The 19,526-nt window shown below is 43.0% G+C and overlaps 5 non-coding genes and 1 pseudogene across 5 annotated transcripts; 5 read left to right on the top strand and 1 right to left on the bottom strand.

Moving 5' to 3' along the window:
* Positions 1 to 138: 138 nt before the first annotated feature.
* On the top strand, positions 139 to 254 carry LOC135044644 (U5 spliceosomal RNA). Its single transcript, XR_010237185.1, has one exon. It is a non-coding gene; the product is annotated as a U5 spliceosomal RNA (small nuclear RNA).
* Positions 255 to 540: 286 nt separating this feature from the next.
* Positions 541 to 656, top strand: LOC135044728 (U5 spliceosomal RNA). The gene has a single exon (XR_010237269.1). It is a non-coding gene; the product is annotated as a U5 spliceosomal RNA (small nuclear RNA).
* A 274-nt stretch (positions 657 to 930) lies between these two features.
* On the top strand, positions 931 to 1,046 carry LOC135044619 (U5 spliceosomal RNA). The gene has a single exon (XR_010237160.1). It is a non-coding gene; the product is annotated as a U5 spliceosomal RNA (small nuclear RNA).
* A 275-nt stretch (positions 1,047 to 1,321) lies between these two features.
* On the top strand, positions 1,322 to 1,437 carry LOC135044778 (U5 spliceosomal RNA). The gene has a single exon (XR_010237317.1). It is a non-coding gene; the product is annotated as a U5 spliceosomal RNA (small nuclear RNA).
* A 5,362-nt stretch (positions 1,438 to 6,799) lies between these two features.
* On the bottom strand, positions 6,800 to 6,873 carry TRNAN-AUU (transfer RNA asparagine (anticodon AUU)). Its single transcript has one exon. It is a non-coding gene; the product is annotated as a tRNA-Asn (tRNA).
* Positions 6,874 to 16,155: 9,282 nt separating this feature from the next.
* LOC135044580 (U1 spliceosomal RNA) lies at positions 16,156 to 16,334 on the top strand (annotated as a pseudogene).
* The last annotated feature ends 3,192 nt before the right edge of the window (positions 16,335 to 19,526 follow it).

Raw genomic sequence — 19,526 nt, 5'->3', positions numbered from 1 at the left:
ACATGGAATACAGTACAAACCATGCTTATAGCAAGGAGAAGACAGGTGAGAAATCTGCTTTCTTTCAAATTGGGCGCTCACTTTGATCTGAATGAGGACTGCTGGCACGGCACTCAGGCGACAGGTGGAATCTTGGTCATGCTCTGGTTTCTCTTCAGAACGAACAAATCTTTCGCCTTTTACTAAAGATTTCTGTGGAGAGGAGCAAAACTGAGCTTTATCTCAATTTTTGCATGCCCCATATTATTGGGGTTTCTTTTATCAGATTAAAGACAGAACGAGTGTGCTTTCTTGTTAGCTTTAATGTAAGTTTATTTGCATAACAATGACAATAAATGTCTGTTTCTTTTCAAGCAGAACTTTCTTGACCATACTAATTGCTTGAAAGATCTGGGAGCACATGGAAAAGAGTACAAACCATGCTTATAGCAAGGGGAAGTCTGGTGAGAAATCTGCTTTCTTTCTTTCAAATTGGGTGCTCATTTTGAGCTGAATGAGGACTGCTGGCATGGCACTCAGGCGACAGGTGGAATCTTAGTCATGCTCTGGTTTCTCTTCAGAACGAACAAATCTTTCGCCTTTTATTAAAGATTTCCGTGGAGAGGAGCAAAACTGAGTTTTATCTCAATTTTTGCATGCCCCGTCTTATTGGGGTTTCTTTTATCAGTTTAAAGATAGAACGAGTGTGCTTTAATGTAAGCTCATTTGCATAGAAATGACAGTAAATGTTTGTTTCTTTTCAAACAGAACTTTCTTGACTATACTAATTGCTTGAAAGATCTGGGAGCACATGGAAAAGAGTACAAACCATGTTTATAGCAAGGGGAAGCCTGGTGAGAAATCTGCTTTCTTTCTTTCAAATTGGGTGCTCACTTTGAGCTGAATGAGGACTGCTGGCATGGCACTCAGGCGACAGGTAGAATCTTGGTCATGCTCTGGTTTCTCTTCAGAACGAACAAATCTTTCGCCTTTTACTAAAGATTTCCGTGGAGAGGAGCAAAACTGAGTTTTATCTCAATTTTTGCATGCCCCATCTTATTGGGGTTTTATTTTATCGGTTTAAAGATAGAACGAGTGTGCTTTAATGTAAGCTCATTTGCATAGAAATGACAGTAAATGTTTGTTTCTTTTCAAACAGAACTTTCTTGACCACACTAATTGTTTGAAAGATCTGGGAGCACATGGAAAAGAGTACAAACCATGTTTATAGCAAGGGGAAGCCTGGTGAGAAATCTGCTTTCTTTCATTCAAATTGGGTGCTCACTTTGAGCTGAATGAGAACTGCTGGCATGGCACTCAGGCGACAGGTGGAATCTTGGTCATGCTCTGGTTTCTCTTCAGAACTAACAAATATTTCGCCTTTTATTAAAGATTTCCGTGGAGAGGAGCAAAACTGAGTTTTATCTCAATTTTTGCATGCCCCATATTATTGGGGTTTCTTTTATCAGTTTAAAGACAGAACGAGTGTGCTTTCTTGTTAGCTTTAATGTAAGTTTATTTGCATAACAATGACAGTAAATGTTTGTTTCTTTTCAAACAGAACTTTCTTGACCATGCTACTTGCTTGAAAGATCTGGGAGCACATGGAAAACAGTACAAACCATGCAGTATCACAAGAGCCTTTATTTGATCTTTCATGAAGATAGAGCAGAATTGAGGACACGTCAACAATTTCTGCCAAAGGTGGTTCATCTTTCCACATGGTGTCTTTGGCCACTGACACCTTCGTTGAGTCAAAGTCTCTGGCTGTGGTCAGAACTTTGAAAATTTATGTCACCAGAACGGTTCAGATTAGGAAAACAGAGGCTCTGTTTGTCCTGTATGCTCCCAACAGGATTGGGTGTCCTGCTTCCATGCAGACCATTATGCGCTGGATCTGTGGTAAGATTCAGCATGCTCATTCCACGGCAGGATTGCCGTTACTGAATTAGGTGAAGACCCATTCTACTAGAAAGGTGGGTTCATCCTGGGCAGCTGGTCGGGGAGTCTCGGCATTGCAACTTTGCAGAGCAGCTATTTAGTAAACACTTTTGCTAAGTTTTACAAGTTTGATACCTTGGCTGATGATAACCTCAAGTTGGGTCATTCGGTGCTGCAGAGTCGTACGCACTCTCCCACCCGTTCAAGAGCTTTGGTATAACCCCATGGTTCTTAATGTGACCCCAGCATCCTCTAGGTCGTATGAGAAAATAGGATTTTAATACCTACCGGTAAATCCTTTTCTCTTAGTACGTAGAGGATGCTGGGCACCCATCCCAGTCCATACTGTGTCTGCAGTTATTACTTGTGGTTATACACATGTTGTGTTACGGTTCTGGTCAGCTTTTTGCTGCAATTGTTCATGCCGTTGGCTTGTGTTCTGTTGAATGCCACGTTCTGCGGCATGCTTAAGGTGTGAGCTGGTAAGATGCTCACCTTAGTTTAACAATAAATCCTTTCCTCGAAATGTCCGTCTCCCTGGGCACAGTTCCTATAACTGGATTCTGGAGGAGGGGCAAAGAGGGAGGAGCCAGTTCACACCCTTTGAAAGTCTTAAAGTGCCCATGTCTCTTGCGGATCCCGTCTATACCCCATGGTTCTTAATGTGACCCCAGCATCCTCTATGGACTAAGAAAAAAGGATGCCCTTGTGTACTATCCTGACTTCTCCTCCCGTCTGCTTACTTTGTGCCTTCCAACGCACAATGCGAACTACAGGTGGTGCTGCAGGGCCCACACCCTTTTACTTGCCTTACAGAGCAGCTCTGGAGCTGTTACAGTGCCCAGCTGTTGCAAGAAATCAGCATGAATGCTTCAGGGGATGGGGCATGGCCAACATGAGCCCCACACCAAAGGAGGGTGGGGGTGTTTAATGCGAACTAGGGGTCATCCAAGCACTGCAAAAGGCCGCCATGCCCTGCATGCCCCTTTTCTCTTTTTATATGCAGATGAGGGTTCCAGCCAACTTTGGCCCACTGCTTGGATGACATCACCGTATGCAAATCCGTCTGCTGCAGACCTTCCCCCAGGAATGCTTGTACTAGTTGTTGGATATGGTTTGATATTTGATGGTGCTTAAGTATTAGGCAGCCTTCCGCCCTCCCATGTTCATCTGAAAAGATGTGGTCTCCCTGCAGTTGTTGTCCCCAGACGAGAGTTCCCTTGTGCTTCCTCAGTTGAATCTCCTTAACTTGACGGGGGAGGGGCTGCCCGAGCTGCCACCCTCCCCAGCCCTATCCCAACTCATACTTATTTTACATATTAGATCTCTTGATCATGAAGATTGTTCTCACAGGGTGAGGTTCATCCATTATATTTTAAAATAGGAAGGTACAAATTACATATTTGAATTGCATCTATGTGCTGGATTCAAATGCCCCCCCCCTTCCTTTCTCAATTGTGCCCGTCAGCAGCTATTCTTAGGTTGCTGCCAATGGGTGTGACACATTAATTTCTTCTGTGGGGTACACTGGACTCCACAAGGATTCACATTGGGGTGTAGAGTAGGATCTTGATCTGAGGCACCAACCGGCTCAAAGCTTTTGACTGTTCCCAAGATGCTCAGCGCATCCTCCTCTATAACCCCGCTTCCATGAACAGGGAGCTCAGTTTGTAGTTGGTGCCTTCAGTAGCAGGCCACTTAACAGGGGCCTGCCTCAGGCAGCCTATTCTTAGCTATTAATTTTGACAAGAAAAGAAGAACTTGTTTTATGATAATCTACAAGGGCTGCAGCAGGCTAGGTCTAATAGACATCTTTACTGCAGCTTCATCACTCCCAGCGGCGCTGTATACTCCCGTGCCCTGGTTGCTGGGTCACTGCAGCGGAGGCTCCGGTTTCTTCCTAAGGTCAGTCACACACACACACCGCCCTTCCGGATCACGAGGCCGCTGATAAAGGGGAGCGTGGCCGTAGGGGGTGGGCCGTGTGCGCACTGGGGTGGACACTGATTACTGGGCAGCCGCTCCACTAGCCACCAGGTACAGTTAAGGAGCACAGGTCTGGGGGTTTTTCTCCTATATTAACCCAATTTTGTACTGCCCGCAGCGCATTGTGATAGGTAATAGGGCCTGATTCAGGTTGGATTGCAATCACAATAAGCGATCCAACTGCAAAAATTGCTAAGAGCATATGCATGTGCCTGCATGCGATCGCCTCTGCCTGTCAATCGGGGCAGGGGGGGAGAGTGGGGTCAGCAACACTCCATTTCCAAGTCAGGGATGGAGCAGTGCGGGGGCAAGGCTTCAAAATGGGGTCTGCAATGGAGGAGACACAGGGGGCGTGGTCACAGCGGCTGTATGACATCACATTCAGCCGCTGTGATCACAAAAATGGTGGCGGCTTCCTGCGCGCACATACAGTCTGCACCAGCAGGAGGCTACACCATTGTTTATGATCACGCTGAACTGCAGTGCGACTGCAATTACAGCATGGTCAAGAAGGGAGGTGTCATACTGGGTGGCCATGCCCTGTCACTGTGCAGGAGCCAGCACCGCTTACACACTAGTCCCCGGGTGCAGCCCCCAACCCCCGGGACACCCGGAGCAACAAAATGTAGATTCAGGCCACCAGGCCACGCCCCTACCTATGAAATCATGCCTCCTTTTTACCATTGCGCTGCTTATTTGCACGCACTGCATTACAATCTCCCTCGCCACCTCTCTGGGTGTCACCAGTGATAGTGACACCTCTGCCATGCTTGTAGCAGCTGGTCCAAAGATCTATGCCTCAAGCCCTGAGTGTTTGCCCTTGTGACTTGTTGTTCATGATAGCGAAGCAGATGCTTACAGAAAACTGCAGGGGCTTAGATTGAAAATAAAAAAAATTGATGGGTATAAGGTAGAGAGGAGCGGGTTCGGTTCTCCGAGAACCGAATTCCCCACGAACTCCACGTTGTTTACACTGGTCTGAGGCAGGCTCGGTTGTTCCCGCCTGACTCGGAAAACCTGAACAAGGGAAAATGTCATCATCCCGCTGTCGGATTCTCGCGAGATTCGGATATTATATATAGAGCTGCGCGTTGCCGCCATTTTTACTCGTGCATTGAAGAGAGAGCGGAGAGGACGTGGCTATGTTCTCTCAGTGGAAATCTCAATATCAGTGCTCAGTATCAGTGGTTACTTATTGCTGCTCAGTAATACTAGTAGTGTGTCTCTCCTGCTCAGTGTCAGTTCTCAGTAGTATCCTCATCAGTGCTCAGTATCACTGCTCATTGTCTTGTGCTGCATTGTGGTGCTCAGCATACTACAGTACATTACTAATAGTCCAGTGCTGCATCTTGCTGCTCAGTGTCAGTTCTAGTATCCTCATCAGTGCTCACTATCACTGCTCATTGCATTGTGGTGTTCTGTATACTACAGTAATATAGTAACATATAGTAACATAGTTTTTGAGGTTGAATAGAGGCAAATTGCCCATCGTGTTCAACCTGTTTTAAGTTGTGATGATTCTACATACTTGCTGAATAATGTTTTATGACTAGTTAGCTACTATAACTCATGTTACCCCCGGATTAACCTTGTTGATATTTTAAGTATTATAACCTTGGATAGCTTTTTCATTCAGAAATGTATCCATTCCTTTTTTAAATCCAATTACAGAGTCCGCCATTACCACCTTCCCTGGCAGGGAATTCCACATCCTGATTGCCCTAACAGTTAAGAACCCTTTCCTCCATTGCGTTCTGAACTTTCCTCCAGTCGCAGCGAGTGACCACGTGTTCTTTTAATAAATAATTCCTCTGATAACTCTTTGTTATGTATCTTTACATATTTGAAGATATTAATAATATCTCCTCTTAGGCACCTCTTTTCTAGTGTATACATATTCAGCCTAGTAAGTCTTTCCTTATAGTCCAGTACTTTTAGGCCTTTAATCAATTTAGTCTTCAGGATCTCTCGGACTTCCATGAGCAGCAGAGTAGTGCAATGGAAGGATGCTAGGCCCATAACCCAGAGGTCGATTGATCGAAACTATCCTCTGCTATGTGCATTTTTTTTTTATAATTAAAGTAATCAAAAACTGGGATTGATATTTTGGCTCTTTTATTTTTACTTAAAGTACAATAACTTTTATCATTTTAATTTGTTTTAATAGTATATTGACAGCATTGTTTTCTTTAAAAAATGCACTTAATTTTCTTTACCCTATTACTGAAATGGTAATTGACAAAAACAAACTACATTGTCACCAGAAGAGCAATGCAAAATGTACAAGTGATATATTAAAATCATCTTCCATCTTGAATTTCAATGATGCATTGGGACAACAATTTTGTGAGAAACATCTTCACCCATAAAGAAAGATTTTCTTAATTCCTTACCTGTGTGCTGATTAGATATTACCTTGTTTTCACATTAAACAGACTTCCACATGAGAAAGCAGCAAGGATGCAGTAACGTTTATGTTTCCTGGTGTCAACCTGTATTATTTCAGTAGACATTGAAATGAGGATGCATCTTGCTGCCTTTCCAATGTAGCAAGTTTAATTCAGTAATAGGTGAAAAAACATTCCTACAAAGGTGTTAATCAGAGACTTGGCTTTGTGGACACTTTTCAGAGAGCAAATTTGTTAGCATAAAAATAAAGTCAGAAAATGAAGAGCTGTTTAATCACTCAATTGGACTTTTCTGCCAGCATAATTTTTTTTTCTCTGCAACCCACTGCTAAATTGTGCTTCCTAGCTGTTTTTTATAAAATCACTTAATCAAATCTAACTCTGATTACATCAGAGAAGGCCAGGTACCCTACATCATAAGAGGGGGTTTGAAATTTTGACTTGTCTACTTAAAGATCACCAAAATCTGATCACAAGGTCAATTACATCCCTGGGTGGGATTGAACCACCAACCTTTTGGTTAATAGCCAAACATGCTAACCGATTGCACCACAGAGACACCTCGTAAAAGTTTATTCTGACAAAGGCTAATAAGCATCAATCTAGAACGTTTCCTAGAAAAACTTTAAAAAGTCAATAATCTGGAGAGTTTTTGTAAGAAACACATTGCTACTTTCCCATGATGAGTGAGTGCTTCAGGATCTCTTGCACTTACATAAGCAGCAGAGTACTGCAACGGAAGCATGCTGGGCCCATAACCCAGAGGTAGGCAGATTGAAACTATCTTCTGCTATATGCATTGTTTTTTGTTAATTAAAGTAATCCAAAACTGGGATTGATATTTTGGCTCTTTTATTTTTACTTAAAGTACAATAACTTTTACCATTTTAATTTGTTTTAATAGTATATTGACAGTATTGTTTTCTTTCAAAAATCCACTTAATTTTCTTTACCCTATTATTAAAATGGTAATTGACAAAAACAAACTACATTGTCACCAGAAGAGCAGTACAAAATGTACAAGTGATATATTAAAATCATCTTTCCACTTGAATTTCAATGATGCTTTGGTGCAACAATTTTTTGAGAAACATCTTCACCCATAAAGAAAGATTTTCTTAATTCCTTACCTGTGTGCTGATTAGATATCACCTTGTTTTCACATTAAACAGACTTCCCCATGAGGAAGCAGCAAGGATGCAGTGACGTTTATGTTTCCTGGTGTCAACCTGTATTATTTCAGTAGACATTGAAATGAGGATGCATCTTGCTGCCTTTCCAATGAAGCAAGTTTAATTCAGTAATAGGTGAAAAACCATTCCTACAAAGGTGTTAATCAGAGACTTGGCTTTGTGGACACTTTTCAGAGAGCAAATTTGTTAGCATAAACATAAAATCAGAAAATGAAGAGCTGTTTAATCACTCAATTGGACTTTTCTGCCAGCATAATTTTTTTTCTCTGCAACCCACTGCTAAATTGTGCTTCCTAGCTGTTTTTTATAAAATCACTTAATCAAATCTAACTCTGATTACATCAGAGAAGGCCAGGTACCCTACACCATAAGAGGGAGTTTGACATTTTGACTTGTCTACTTAAAGATTACCAAAATCTAATCACAAGGTCAATTACATCCATGGGTGGGATTGAACCACCAACCTTTTGGTTAATAGCCAAACATGCTAACCGATTGCACCACAGAGACACCTCGTAAAAGTATATACTGACAAAGGCTAATAAGCATTCATCTAGAACGTTTCCCAGAAAAACTTTAAAAAGTCAATAATCTGGAGAGTTTTTGTAAGAAACACATTGGTACTTTCCCATGATGAGTGAGTGCTTCAGGATCTCTTGCACTTACATGAGCAGCAAAGTACTGCAACGGAAGCATGCTGGGCCCATAACCCAGAGGTAGGCAGATTGAAACTATCCTCTGCTATATGCATTGTTTTTTGTTAATTAAAGTAATCCAAAACTGGGATTGATATTTTGGCTCTTTTATTTTTACTTAAAGTACAATAACTTTTACCATTTTAATTTGTTTTAATAGTATATTGACAGTATTGTTTTCTTTCAAAAATCCACTTAATTTTCTTTACCCTATTATTAAAATGGTAATTGACAAAAACAAACTACATTGTCACCAGAAGAGCAGTACAAAATGTACAAGTGATATATTAAAATCATCTTTCCAGCTTGAAATTCAATGATGCTTTGGTACAACAATTTTGTGAGAAACATCTTCACCCATAAAGAAAGATTTTCTTAATTCCTTACCTGTGTGCTGATTAGATATCACCTTGTTTTCACATTAAACAGACTTCCCCATGAGGAAGCAGCAAGGATGCAGTGACGTTTATGTTTCCTGGTGTCAACCTGTATTATTTCAGTAGACATTGAAATGAGGATGCATCTTGCTGCCTTTCCAATGAAGCAAGTTTAATTCAGTAATAGGTGAAAAACCATTCCTACAAAGGTGTTAATCAGAGACTTGGCTTTGTGGACACTTTTCATAGAGCAAATTTGTTAGCATAAACATAAAATCAGAAAATGAAGAGCTGTTTCGTCACTCAATTGGACTTTTCTGCCAGCATAATTTTTTTTCTCTGCAACCCACTGCTAAATTGTGCTTCCTAGCTGTTTTTTTATAAAATCACTTAATCAAATCTAACTCTGATTACATCAGAGAAGGCCAGGTACCCTACACCATAAGAGGGGGTTTGAAATTTTGACTTGTCTACTTAAAGATCACCAAAATCTGATTACAAGGTCAAATACATCCCTGGGTGGGATTGAACCACCAACCTTTTGGTTAAAAGCCAAACATGCTAACCGATTGCGCCACATAGACACCTTGCAAAAGTAGATACTGACAAAGGCTAATAAGCATTCATCTAGAACGTTTCCTAGAAAAACTTTAAAAAGTCAATAATCTGGAGAATTTTTGTAAGAAACACATTGGTACTTTCCCATGATGAGTGAGTGCTTCAGGATCTCTTTCACTTACATGGGCTATTAACCAAAAGGTTGGTGGTTCAATCCCACCCAGGGATGTAATTGACCTTGTGATCAGATTTTGGTGATCTTTAAGTAGACAAGTCAAAATTTCAAACCCCCTCTTATGGTGTAGGGTACCTGGCCTTCTCTGACATAATCAGAGTTAGATTTAATTAAGTGATTTTATAAAAAACAGCTAGGAAGCACAATTTAGCAGTGGGTTGCAGAGAAAAAAATAACATTTTAAACCTACCGGTAAAATTTTTTTCTCGTAGTCCGTAGAGGATGATGGGGACTCCGTAAGGACCATGGGGGATAGACGGGCTCCGCAGCAGACATGGGCACTTTAAGAAAGACTTTAGATCTGGGTGTGCACTGGCTCCTCCCTCTATGCCCCTCCTCCATACCTCAGTTAGAGAAACTGTGCCCAGAGGAGACGGACAGTACGAGGAAAGGATTTTTGTTAATCCAAGGTCAAGATTCATACCAGCCACACCAATCACACCGTATAACTTGTGATATACTACCCAGTTAACAGTATGAAAACAACATAGCATCAGTCCAAGACCGATGAAAACTAACATATAACCCTTATGTAAGCAATAACTATATACAAGTCTTGCAGAAGTAGTCCGCACTTGGGACGGGCACCCAGCATCCTCTACGGACTACGAGAAAAAGATTTACCGGTAGGTTTAAAATCTTATTTTCTCTTACGTCCTAGAGGATGCTGGGGACTCCGTAAGGACCATGGGGATTATACCAAAGCTCCCAAACGGGCTCCTGCGGATGACTCTGCAGCACCGATTGAGCAAACAGGAGGTCCTCCTCAGCCAGGGTATCAAACTTATAGAACTTTGCAAAGGTGTTTGAACCCGACCAAGTAGCAGCTCGGCACAGCTGTAGTGCCGAGACCCGTCGGGCAGCTGCCCAAGAAGAGCCCACCTTCCTAGTGGAATGGGCCTTGACTGAATTAGGCAACGGCAATCCCGCCATAGAATGCGCCTGCTGAATCGTGTTACAGATCCAGAGAGCAATAGTCTGCTTTGAAGCAGGGGTGCCAATCTTGTTGGCTGCATACAGGACAAACAGTGCTTCTGTTTTTCTGACTCTAGCCGTTCTGGCCACGTAAATTTTCAAAGCCCTGACCACATCAAGGGACTCGGAATCCTCCAAGTCACGCGTAGCCACAGGCATCACGATAGGTTGGTTCATATGAAAGGATGAGTCCACTTTTAGCAGGAATTGAGGACGGGTCTGCAATTCCGCTCTATCCATATGGAAAACCAGATAGGGGATTTTATGTGATAAAGCTGCTAATTCCGACACTCGCCTAGCGGAAGCCAAGGCTAATAACATGACCACCTTCCAAGTGAGATATTTAAACTCCACCATTTTAAGTGGTTCAAACCATAACCTTAACACCACGTTAAGGTCCCAAGGGACCACCGGAGGTACAAAAGGAGGCTGAATATGCAGTACTCCCTTCACAAAAGTTTGTACTTACTTCAGGAAGAGAGGCCAATTCCTTTTGAAAGAAAATGGATAAGGCCAAAATCTGAACCTTAATAGAGCCTAATTTTAGGCCCAAATTCACTCCAGTTTGTAGGAAGTGAAGGAAGTGGCCCAGGTGGAATTCTTCCGTATGAGCATTCCTGGCCTCACACCAAGAAACATATTTTCGCCATATACAGTGATAATGTTTAGATGTCACGTCCTTCCTAGCCTTTATTAGCGTAGGAATGACCTCATCTGGAATACCCTTTTCCGCTAGGATCCGGCGTTCAACCGCCATGCCGTCAAACGCAGCCGCGGTAAGTTTTGGAACAGACAGGGCCCCTGTTGCAACAGGTCCTGTCTTAGAGGAAGTGGCCACGGATCTTCTGTGAGCATTTCCTGCAGATCTGGATACCAGGTCCTTCGCGGCCAATCTGAAACAATGAGAATTGTTCTTACTCCTCTTTTTCTTACTATTATCAACACCTTGGGTATGAGAGGTAGAGGAGGAAATACATAGACCGACCGGAACACCCACGGTGTCACTAGGGCGTCTACAGCTACTGCCTGAGGGTCTCTTGACCTGGTGCAATACCTCTGTAGCTTTTTGTTGAGGCGGGACGCCATCATGTCTATCTGGAACAGTCCCCACCGACTTGCAATCTGTGCGAAGACTTCCTGATGGAGTCCCCACTCTCCTGGATGTAGGTTGTGTCTGCTGAGGAAGTCTGCTTCCCAGTTGTCCACTCCCGGAATGAACACTGCTGACAGTGCGCTTACATGATTCTCCGTCCAGCGAAGAATTCTGGTGGCTTCCGCCATCGCCACTCTGCTCCTTGTGCCGCCTTGGCGGTTTACATGAACTACTGCGGTGACGTTGTCTGACTGGATCAGAACTGGTTGGTCGCGAAGTAAGGTCTCCGCTTGACATAGGGCGTTGTATATGGCCCTTAGCTCCAGGATGTTGATGTGAAGACAAGTCTCCTGACTTGACCAAAGACCTTGGAAATTTCTTCCCTGTGTGGCTGCTCCCCAACCTCGGAGGCTCGCGTTCGTGGTCACCAGGATCCAGTCCTGAATGCCGAACCTGCGGCCCTCTAGAAGGTGAGCACTCTGCAGCCACCACAGGAGAGATACCCTGGCCCTGGGGGACAGGGTGATCAACTGATGAATCTGTAGATGTGACCCGGACCACTTGTCCAGTAGGTCCCATTGCAAGATCCTCGCATAGAACCTGCCGAAGGGAATGGCCTCGTATGATGCCACCATCATTCCCAGGACTCGAGTGCAGTGATGCACTGACACCTGTTTTGGTTTCAATAGGTTCCTGACCAGAGTCATGAGTTCCTGGGCCTTTTCTATCGGAAGATAAACCCTTTTCTGGTCCGTATCCAGAATAATGCCCAAGCAAAGTCAGACGAGTCGTAGGAACCAACTGCGACTTCGGGATATTGAGAATCCAGCCGTGTTGCTGTAACACCTTCAGTGAAAGTTATACGCTGTTCAGCAACTGCTCTCTTGATCTCGCTTTTATGAGGAGATCGTTCAAGTACGGGATAATTGTGACACCTTGCTTTCGCAGGAGCACCATAATTTCCGTCATTACCTTGGTGAAAATTCTTGGAGAAAATTCTGGAGAGACCAAACGGCAACGTCTGAAATTGGTAATGACAATACTGTACCGCAAATCTTAGGTACGCCTGATGAGGTGGATAAATGAGTACATGAAGGTATGCATCCTTTATGTCCAGAGATATCATAAAATCCCCCCCTTCTAGGCTGGCGATGACCGCTCTTAGCGATTCCATCTTGAACTTGAACCTTTTCAAGTATAGGTTCAGGGATTTTAAATTTAATATGGGTCTGACCAAACCGTCCGGTTTTGGGACTACAAACAGGGTCGAATAATTTCCCTTTCCTTGTTGAAGCAGGGGAACCTTGACCACCACCTGTTGAAGATACAATTTGTGAATTGCATTTAACACTATCTCCCTTTCCTGGGGAGAAGATGGTAGGGCCGATTTGAAAAACCGGCGAGGAGGCACCTCTTCGAATTTCAGCTTGTAACCCTGAGAAACAATTTCTATTGCCTAGGGATCCACCTGCGAATGAACCCAGATGTGGCTGAAAACTCGAAGACGTGCCCCCAACTGGGCGGACTCCTTTAGCGGAGCCCCAGCGTCATGCAGTGGATTTTGTAGAGGCCGGGGAGGACTTCTGTTCCTGGGAACTAGCTGTGTTGTGCAGCTTCTTCCCTCTGCCCTTACCTCTGGCAAGAAACGACGCACCTCGTACTTTCTTGTTTCTCTGTGATCGAAAGGACTGCATTTGATAATGTGGTGCTTTCTTAGGCTGTGAGGGAATATAAGGCAAAAAATTTGATTTACCAGCTGTAGCTGTGGAGACTAGGTCCGAGAGACCTTCCCCAAACAATTCCTCACCCCTGTAAGGTAAAACCTCCATATGCCTTTTTGAGTTGGCATCACCTGTCCATTGCCGGGTCCATAGGACTCATCTAGCAGAAATCGACATAGCGTTTATTCTAGAACCCAGTAGACTAATGTCACTTTGAGCATCTCTCATATATAGGACAGCATCTTTTATATGCCCTATGGTCAATAACATAGCATCCTTATCTAGGGTCTCAATCTCTGCTGATAAGGTACCTGTCCATGCTGCCACCGCGCTACAACCCCGGCCGACGCAATTGCCGGTCTGAGTAAGGTACCAGAATGTGTGTAAATGGACTTTAGGGTAACCTCCTGCTTGCGGTCAGCAGGGTCCCTGATGGTAGCCGTATCCTGGGATGGCAGCGCTACCTTTTTGGATAAGCGTGTCAATGCTTTATCCACCCTAGGGGAGGATTCCCACCGTATCCTGTCCATTGGCGGGAAAGGATACGCCATAAGAATCCTTTTGGGAATCTGCAGCTTTTTGTCTGGAGATTCCCAAGCTTTTTCACATAATTCGTTCAACTCATGTGAGGGGGGAAAGGTTATCTCAGGTTTCTTTCCCTTATACATGTGTACCCTCGTGTCAGGGACAGGGGACTCTGTGATGTGCAAAACATCTTTTAGTGCAATAATCATATATCGAATACATTTAGCCAATTTTGGCTGTAACTTTGCATCATAGTAGTCGACACTGGAGTCAGAATCCGTGTCGGTATCTGTGTCAACTATTTGGGATAGTGGGCGCTTTTGAGACCCGAAGGTCCCTGCGACATAGGGACAGGCATGGGTTGACTCCCTGACTGTTCCCTAGCTTCAGCTTTGTCTAATCTCTTGTGTAATAAGTTTACATTAGCACTTAAAACATTCCACATATCCATCCAGTCAGGTGTCGGCGTTGTCGATGGAGACACCACATTAATTTGCTCCTGCTCCTCTCTAGGAGAGCCTTCTACCTCAGACATGTCGACACACGTGTACCGACACACCATACACTCAGGGAATCCTCTTATCTGAGGACAGTTCCCCAACAAGGCCCTTTGGAGAGACAGAGAGAGAGAGTATGCCAGCACACACCCCAGCGCTATATGACCCAGGAAAAAAACACAATAATTTTATGTTTACCCAGTAGCGCTGTATTTCCATATATATATGCGCCTAATTATGTGCCCCCCTCTTCTTTAAGACCCTCTTTCTACCGTGGTATAAGCAGGGGAGAGTCCGTGGAGCTTCCCCTCAGCGGTGCCGTGGAGAAAATGGCGCTGGTGAGTGCTGAGGGAGAAGCCCCACCCCCTCAGCGACGGGCTTCTGTCCCGCTCAAATATAGTAAAAAAATGGCGGGGGCTCTTATATATATATATACAGTGCCTAGCTGCATATATATTTAATTTGCCAAAGAGAGGTCTATCTTGCTGCCCAGGGCGTCCCCCCTGCGCCCTTCACCCTTACACTGACTGCCGTGTGAGAGGTGTATGGGAGCAATGGAGCACAGCTTTACTGCTGTGCGTTACCTCAGTGAAGATCATGAAGTCTTCCGCCGCCTCTGAAGTCTTCTTTTCTTCTCATACTCACCCGGCTTCTATCTTCCGGCTCTGCGAGGGGGACGGCGGCGCGGCGCTGGGACGGACGGCGAGGGTGAGACCTGCGTACCGATCCCTCTGGAGCTAATGCTGTACAGTAGCCTAAGAAGCAGAGCCTATCAACTCACAGAAGTAGGTGTGCATCTCTCCCCTCCGCCCCTCGATGCACAGAGTCTGTTGCCAGCAGGCTTCCTGAAAATAAAAAAATCTAACAAATATACTTTCTGTCAGGAAACTCAGGAGAGCTCCCTGAATAGCACCCAGTCTCCTCTGGGCACAGTAGTAAACTGAGGTCTGGAGGAGGGGCATAGAGGGAGGAGCCAGTGCACACCCAGATCTAAAGTCTTTCTTTAAGTGCCCATGTCTCCTGCGGAGCCCGTCTATCCCCCATGGTCCTTACGGAGTCCCCAGCATCCTCTAGGCCGTAAGAGAAAAATTATGCTGGCAGAAAAATCCAATTGAGTGATTAAACAGCTCCAGAGCTGCTCTGTAAGGCAAGTAAAAGGGTGTGGGCCCTGCAGCACTACCTGTAGTTTGCATTGTGCATTGGAAGCCTAGTTTGCTGTCTGTTTCCACATCTTTTTTCTTGAGCCCCTCCCGTCTATACCCTTGTGCACTATCCTGACTTCTCCTCCCGTCTGCTTACTTTGTGCCTTCCAAAGCACAATGCAAACTACAGGTAGTGCTGCAGGGCCCACACCCTTTTACTTGCCTTACAGAGCAGCTCTTGAGCTGTTACAGTGCCCAGCTGCTGCAAGAAATCAGCGTGAATGCTTCAGGGGCTGGGGCATGGCCAACATGAGCCCCACACCGAAGGAGGGTGGGGGTGTTTAATGCGAACTAGGGGTCTCGCACAATGCGAACTACAGGTAGTGCTGCAGGGCCCACACCCTTTTACTTGCCATACAGAGCAGCTCTGGAGCTGTTACAGTGCCCAGCTGCTGCAAGAAATGTGAACTAGGGGTCATCCAAGTGCCGCAAAAGGCCGCCATGCCCTGCACGCCCCTTTTCTCTTTTCATATGCAGACGAGGGTTGAAGCCAACTTTGACCCACTGCTTGGATGACATCGCCATATGCAAATCCATCTGCTGCAGGCCTTCCCCCAGGAATGCTTGCACTAGTTGTTGCATTTGGTTTGTTGTTTGGGGGTGCTTCAGTATTAGGCAGCCTTCTGCCCTCCCATGTTCATCTGAAAATATGTGTTCTCCCTGCAGTTGTTGTCCCCAGATGAGAGTTCCCTTGTGCTGCCTCAGTTGAATCTCCTTTACTTGACAGAGATGTGCCTGAGCAGAGGCCCTCCCCAGCCCTATCCCAAATCATACTTATTTTGCATAGGAGATACCATGGTCATGAAGACTGTTCTCCCAGGGAGCGGTTCATTCATTGCATTCTGGGTATGCTGACCCCTGTGATTTCCCCAAATGTGGGAAACTCGACTGCATTATTTAATGCGAACTAGGGGTCATCCAAGCACCGCAAAAGGCCGCCATGCCCTGCATACCCCTTTTCTCTTTTCATAAGCAGACGAGGTTTGAAGCCAACTTTGACCCACTGCTTGGATGACATCACTTGCTGCCTTTCCAATGAAGCAAGTTTAATTTAATAATAGGTGAAAAACCATCCCTACAAAGGTGTTAATCAGATACTTGGCTTTGTGGACACTTTTCAGAGCACAAATTTGTTAGCATAAAATAAAGCCAGAAAATGAAGAGCTGTTTAATCACTCAATTGGATTTTTCTGCCAGCATATTTCTTTTTCTCTGCAACCCACTGCTAAATTGTGCTTCCTAGCTGTTTTTATAAATTCACTGAATCAAATCTAACTCTGATTACATCAGAGAAGGCCAGGTACCCTACACCATAACAGGGGGTTTGAAATTTTGACTTGTCTACTTAAAGATCACCAAAATCTGATAACAAGGTCAATTAAGTCCCTGGGTGGGATTGAACCACCAACCTTTTGGTTAATAGCCTTACTGATTGCGCCACAGCAACACTTTGCAAAAGTCCATACTGACAAAGGCTAATAAGCATTCATCTAGAACGATTCCTAGAAACATTTTAAAAAGTCAATAATGTGGAGAGTTTTTGTAAGATGTTTCTTCCATCAACCAATGAAGAAACACATTGGTACTTTCCCATGATGAGTGAGTGCTTCAGGATCTTTTGCACTTACATGTGCAGCAGAGTACTGTAATGGAAGTGCTGGGTCCATAATCCATAACCCAGAGGTAGGCAGATTGAAACTATCCTCTGCTATATGCATTTTTCTTTGTTAATTAAAGTAATCCAAAACTGGGATTGATATTTTTGCTCTTTTATTTTTACTTAAAGTACAATAACTTTTACCATTTTAATTTGTTTTAATAGTATATTGACAGTATTGTTTTCTTTCAAAAATCCAATTAATTTTCTTTACCCGATTATTAAAATGGTAATTGACAAAAACAAACTACATTGTCACCAGAAGAGCAATACAAAATGTACAAGTGATATATTAAAATCATCTTTCCAGCTTGAATTTCAATGATGCATTGGGGCAACGATTTTGTGAGAAACATCTTCACCCTTAAATAAAGATTTTCTTAATTCCTTACCTGTTTGCATAAATAGATATCACCTTGTTTTCACATTAAACAGACTTCCACATGAGAAAACAGCAAAGATGCAGTGGCGTTAATGTTTCCTGGTGTCAACCTGTATTATTTCCGTAGATATTGAAATGAGGATGCATCTTGCTGCCTTTCCAATGAAGCAAGTTTAATTTAGTAATAGGTGAAAAACCATCCCTACAAAGATGTTAATCAGATACTTGGCTTTGTGGACACTTTTCAGATAACAAATTTGTTATCAAAAAAATAAAGCCAGAAAATGAAGAGCTGTTTAATCACTCAATTGGATTTTTCTGCCAGCATTTTTCTTTTTCTCTGCAACCCACTGCTAAATTGTGCTTCCTAGCTGTTTTTTTTTATAAAATCACTTAATCAAATCTAACTCTGATTACATCAGAGAAGGCCAGGTACCCTACACCATAAGAGGGGGTTTGCAATTTTGACTTGTCTACTTAAATATCACCAAAATCTGATCACAAGGTCAATTACGTCCCTGGGTGGGATTGAACCACCAACCTTTTGATAAATAGCTGAACACACTAACCGATTGCGCCACAGAGACACTTTGCAAAAAGTACATACTGACAAAGACTAATAAGCATTCATCTAGAACGTTTCCTAGAAAAACTTTAAAAAGTCAATAATCTGGAGAGTTTTTGTAAGATGTTTCTTCCAGCAACCAATGAAGAAACACATTGGTACTTTCGCATGATGAGTGAGTGCTTCAGGATCTCTTGCACTTACATGTGCAGCAGAGTACTGCAATGGAAGCATGCTGGGCCCATAACCCAGAGGTAGGCAGATTGAAACTATCCTTTGCTATATGCATTATTTTTTTGTTCATTAAAGTAATCCAGAACTGGGATTGATATTTTAGCTTTTATTTTTACTTAAAGTACAATAACTTTTACCATTTTAATTTGTTTTAATAGTATATTGACAGTATTGTTTTCTTTCAAAAATCCAAGCCACTGCATCTTTGCTGTTTTCTCATATGGAAGTCTGTTTAATGTGAAAACAAGGTGATATCTAATTAGCACACAGGTAAGGAATTAAGAAAATCTTTATTTAAGGGTGAAGATGTTTCTCACAAAATCGTTGCCCCAATGCGTCATTGAAATTCAAGCTGGAAAGATGATTTTAATATATCACTTGTACATTTTGTATTGCTCTTCTGGTGACAATGTAGTTTGTTTTTGTCAATTACCATTTTAATAATCGGGTAAAGAAAATTAATTGGATTTTTGAAAGAAAACAATACTGTCAATATACTATTAAAACAAATAAAAATGGTAAAAGTTATTGTACTTTAAGTAAACTAAAAGCTAAAATATCAATCCCAGTTTTGGATTACTTTAATGAACAAAAAAAAAATGCATATAGCAAAGGATAGTTTCAATCTGCCTACCTCTGGGTTATGGGCCCAGCATGCTTCCAGTGCAGTACTCTGCTACACATGTAAGTGCAAGAGATCCTGAAGCACTCACTCATCATGCGAAAGTACCAATGTGTTTCTTCATTGGTTGCTGGAAGAAACATCTTACAAAAACTCTCCAGATTATTGACTTTTTAAAGTTTTTCTAGGAAACGTTCTAGATGAATGCTTATTAGTCTTTGTCAGTATGTACTTTTTGCAAAGTGTCTCTGTGGCGCAATCGGTTAGTGTGTTCAGCTATTAATCAAAAGGTTGGTGGTTTAATCCCACCCAGGGACGTAATTGACCTTGTGATCAGATTTTGGTGATATTTAAGTAGACAAGTCAAAATTGCAAACCCCCTCTTATGGTGTAGGGTACCTGGCCTTCTCTGATGTAATCAGAGTTAGATTTGATTAAGTGATTTTATAAAAAAACAGCTAGGAAGCACAATTTAGCAGTGGGTTGCAGAGAAAAAGAAAAATGCTGGCAGAAAAATCCAATTGAGTGATTAAACAGCTCTTCATTTTCTGGCTTTATTTTTATAATAACAAATTTGTTCTCTGAAAAGTGTCCACAAAGCCAAGTATCTGATTAACATCTTTGTAGGGATGGTTTTTCACCTATTACTAAATTAAACTTGCTTCATTGGAAAGGCAGCAA

This window comes from Pseudophryne corroboree, unplaced genomic scaffold (genome assembly GCF_028390025.1).
Source record: "Pseudophryne corroboree isolate aPseCor3 unplaced genomic scaffold, aPseCor3.hap2 scaffold_90, whole genome shotgun sequence".
NCBI classification, from domain to species: domain Eukaryota; kingdom Metazoa; phylum Chordata; class Amphibia; order Anura; family Myobatrachidae; genus Pseudophryne; species Pseudophryne corroboree.
The sequence above is the reverse complement of the archived record's forward strand: the minus strand, read 5'-3'. Positions and strand labels throughout refer to the sequence as shown.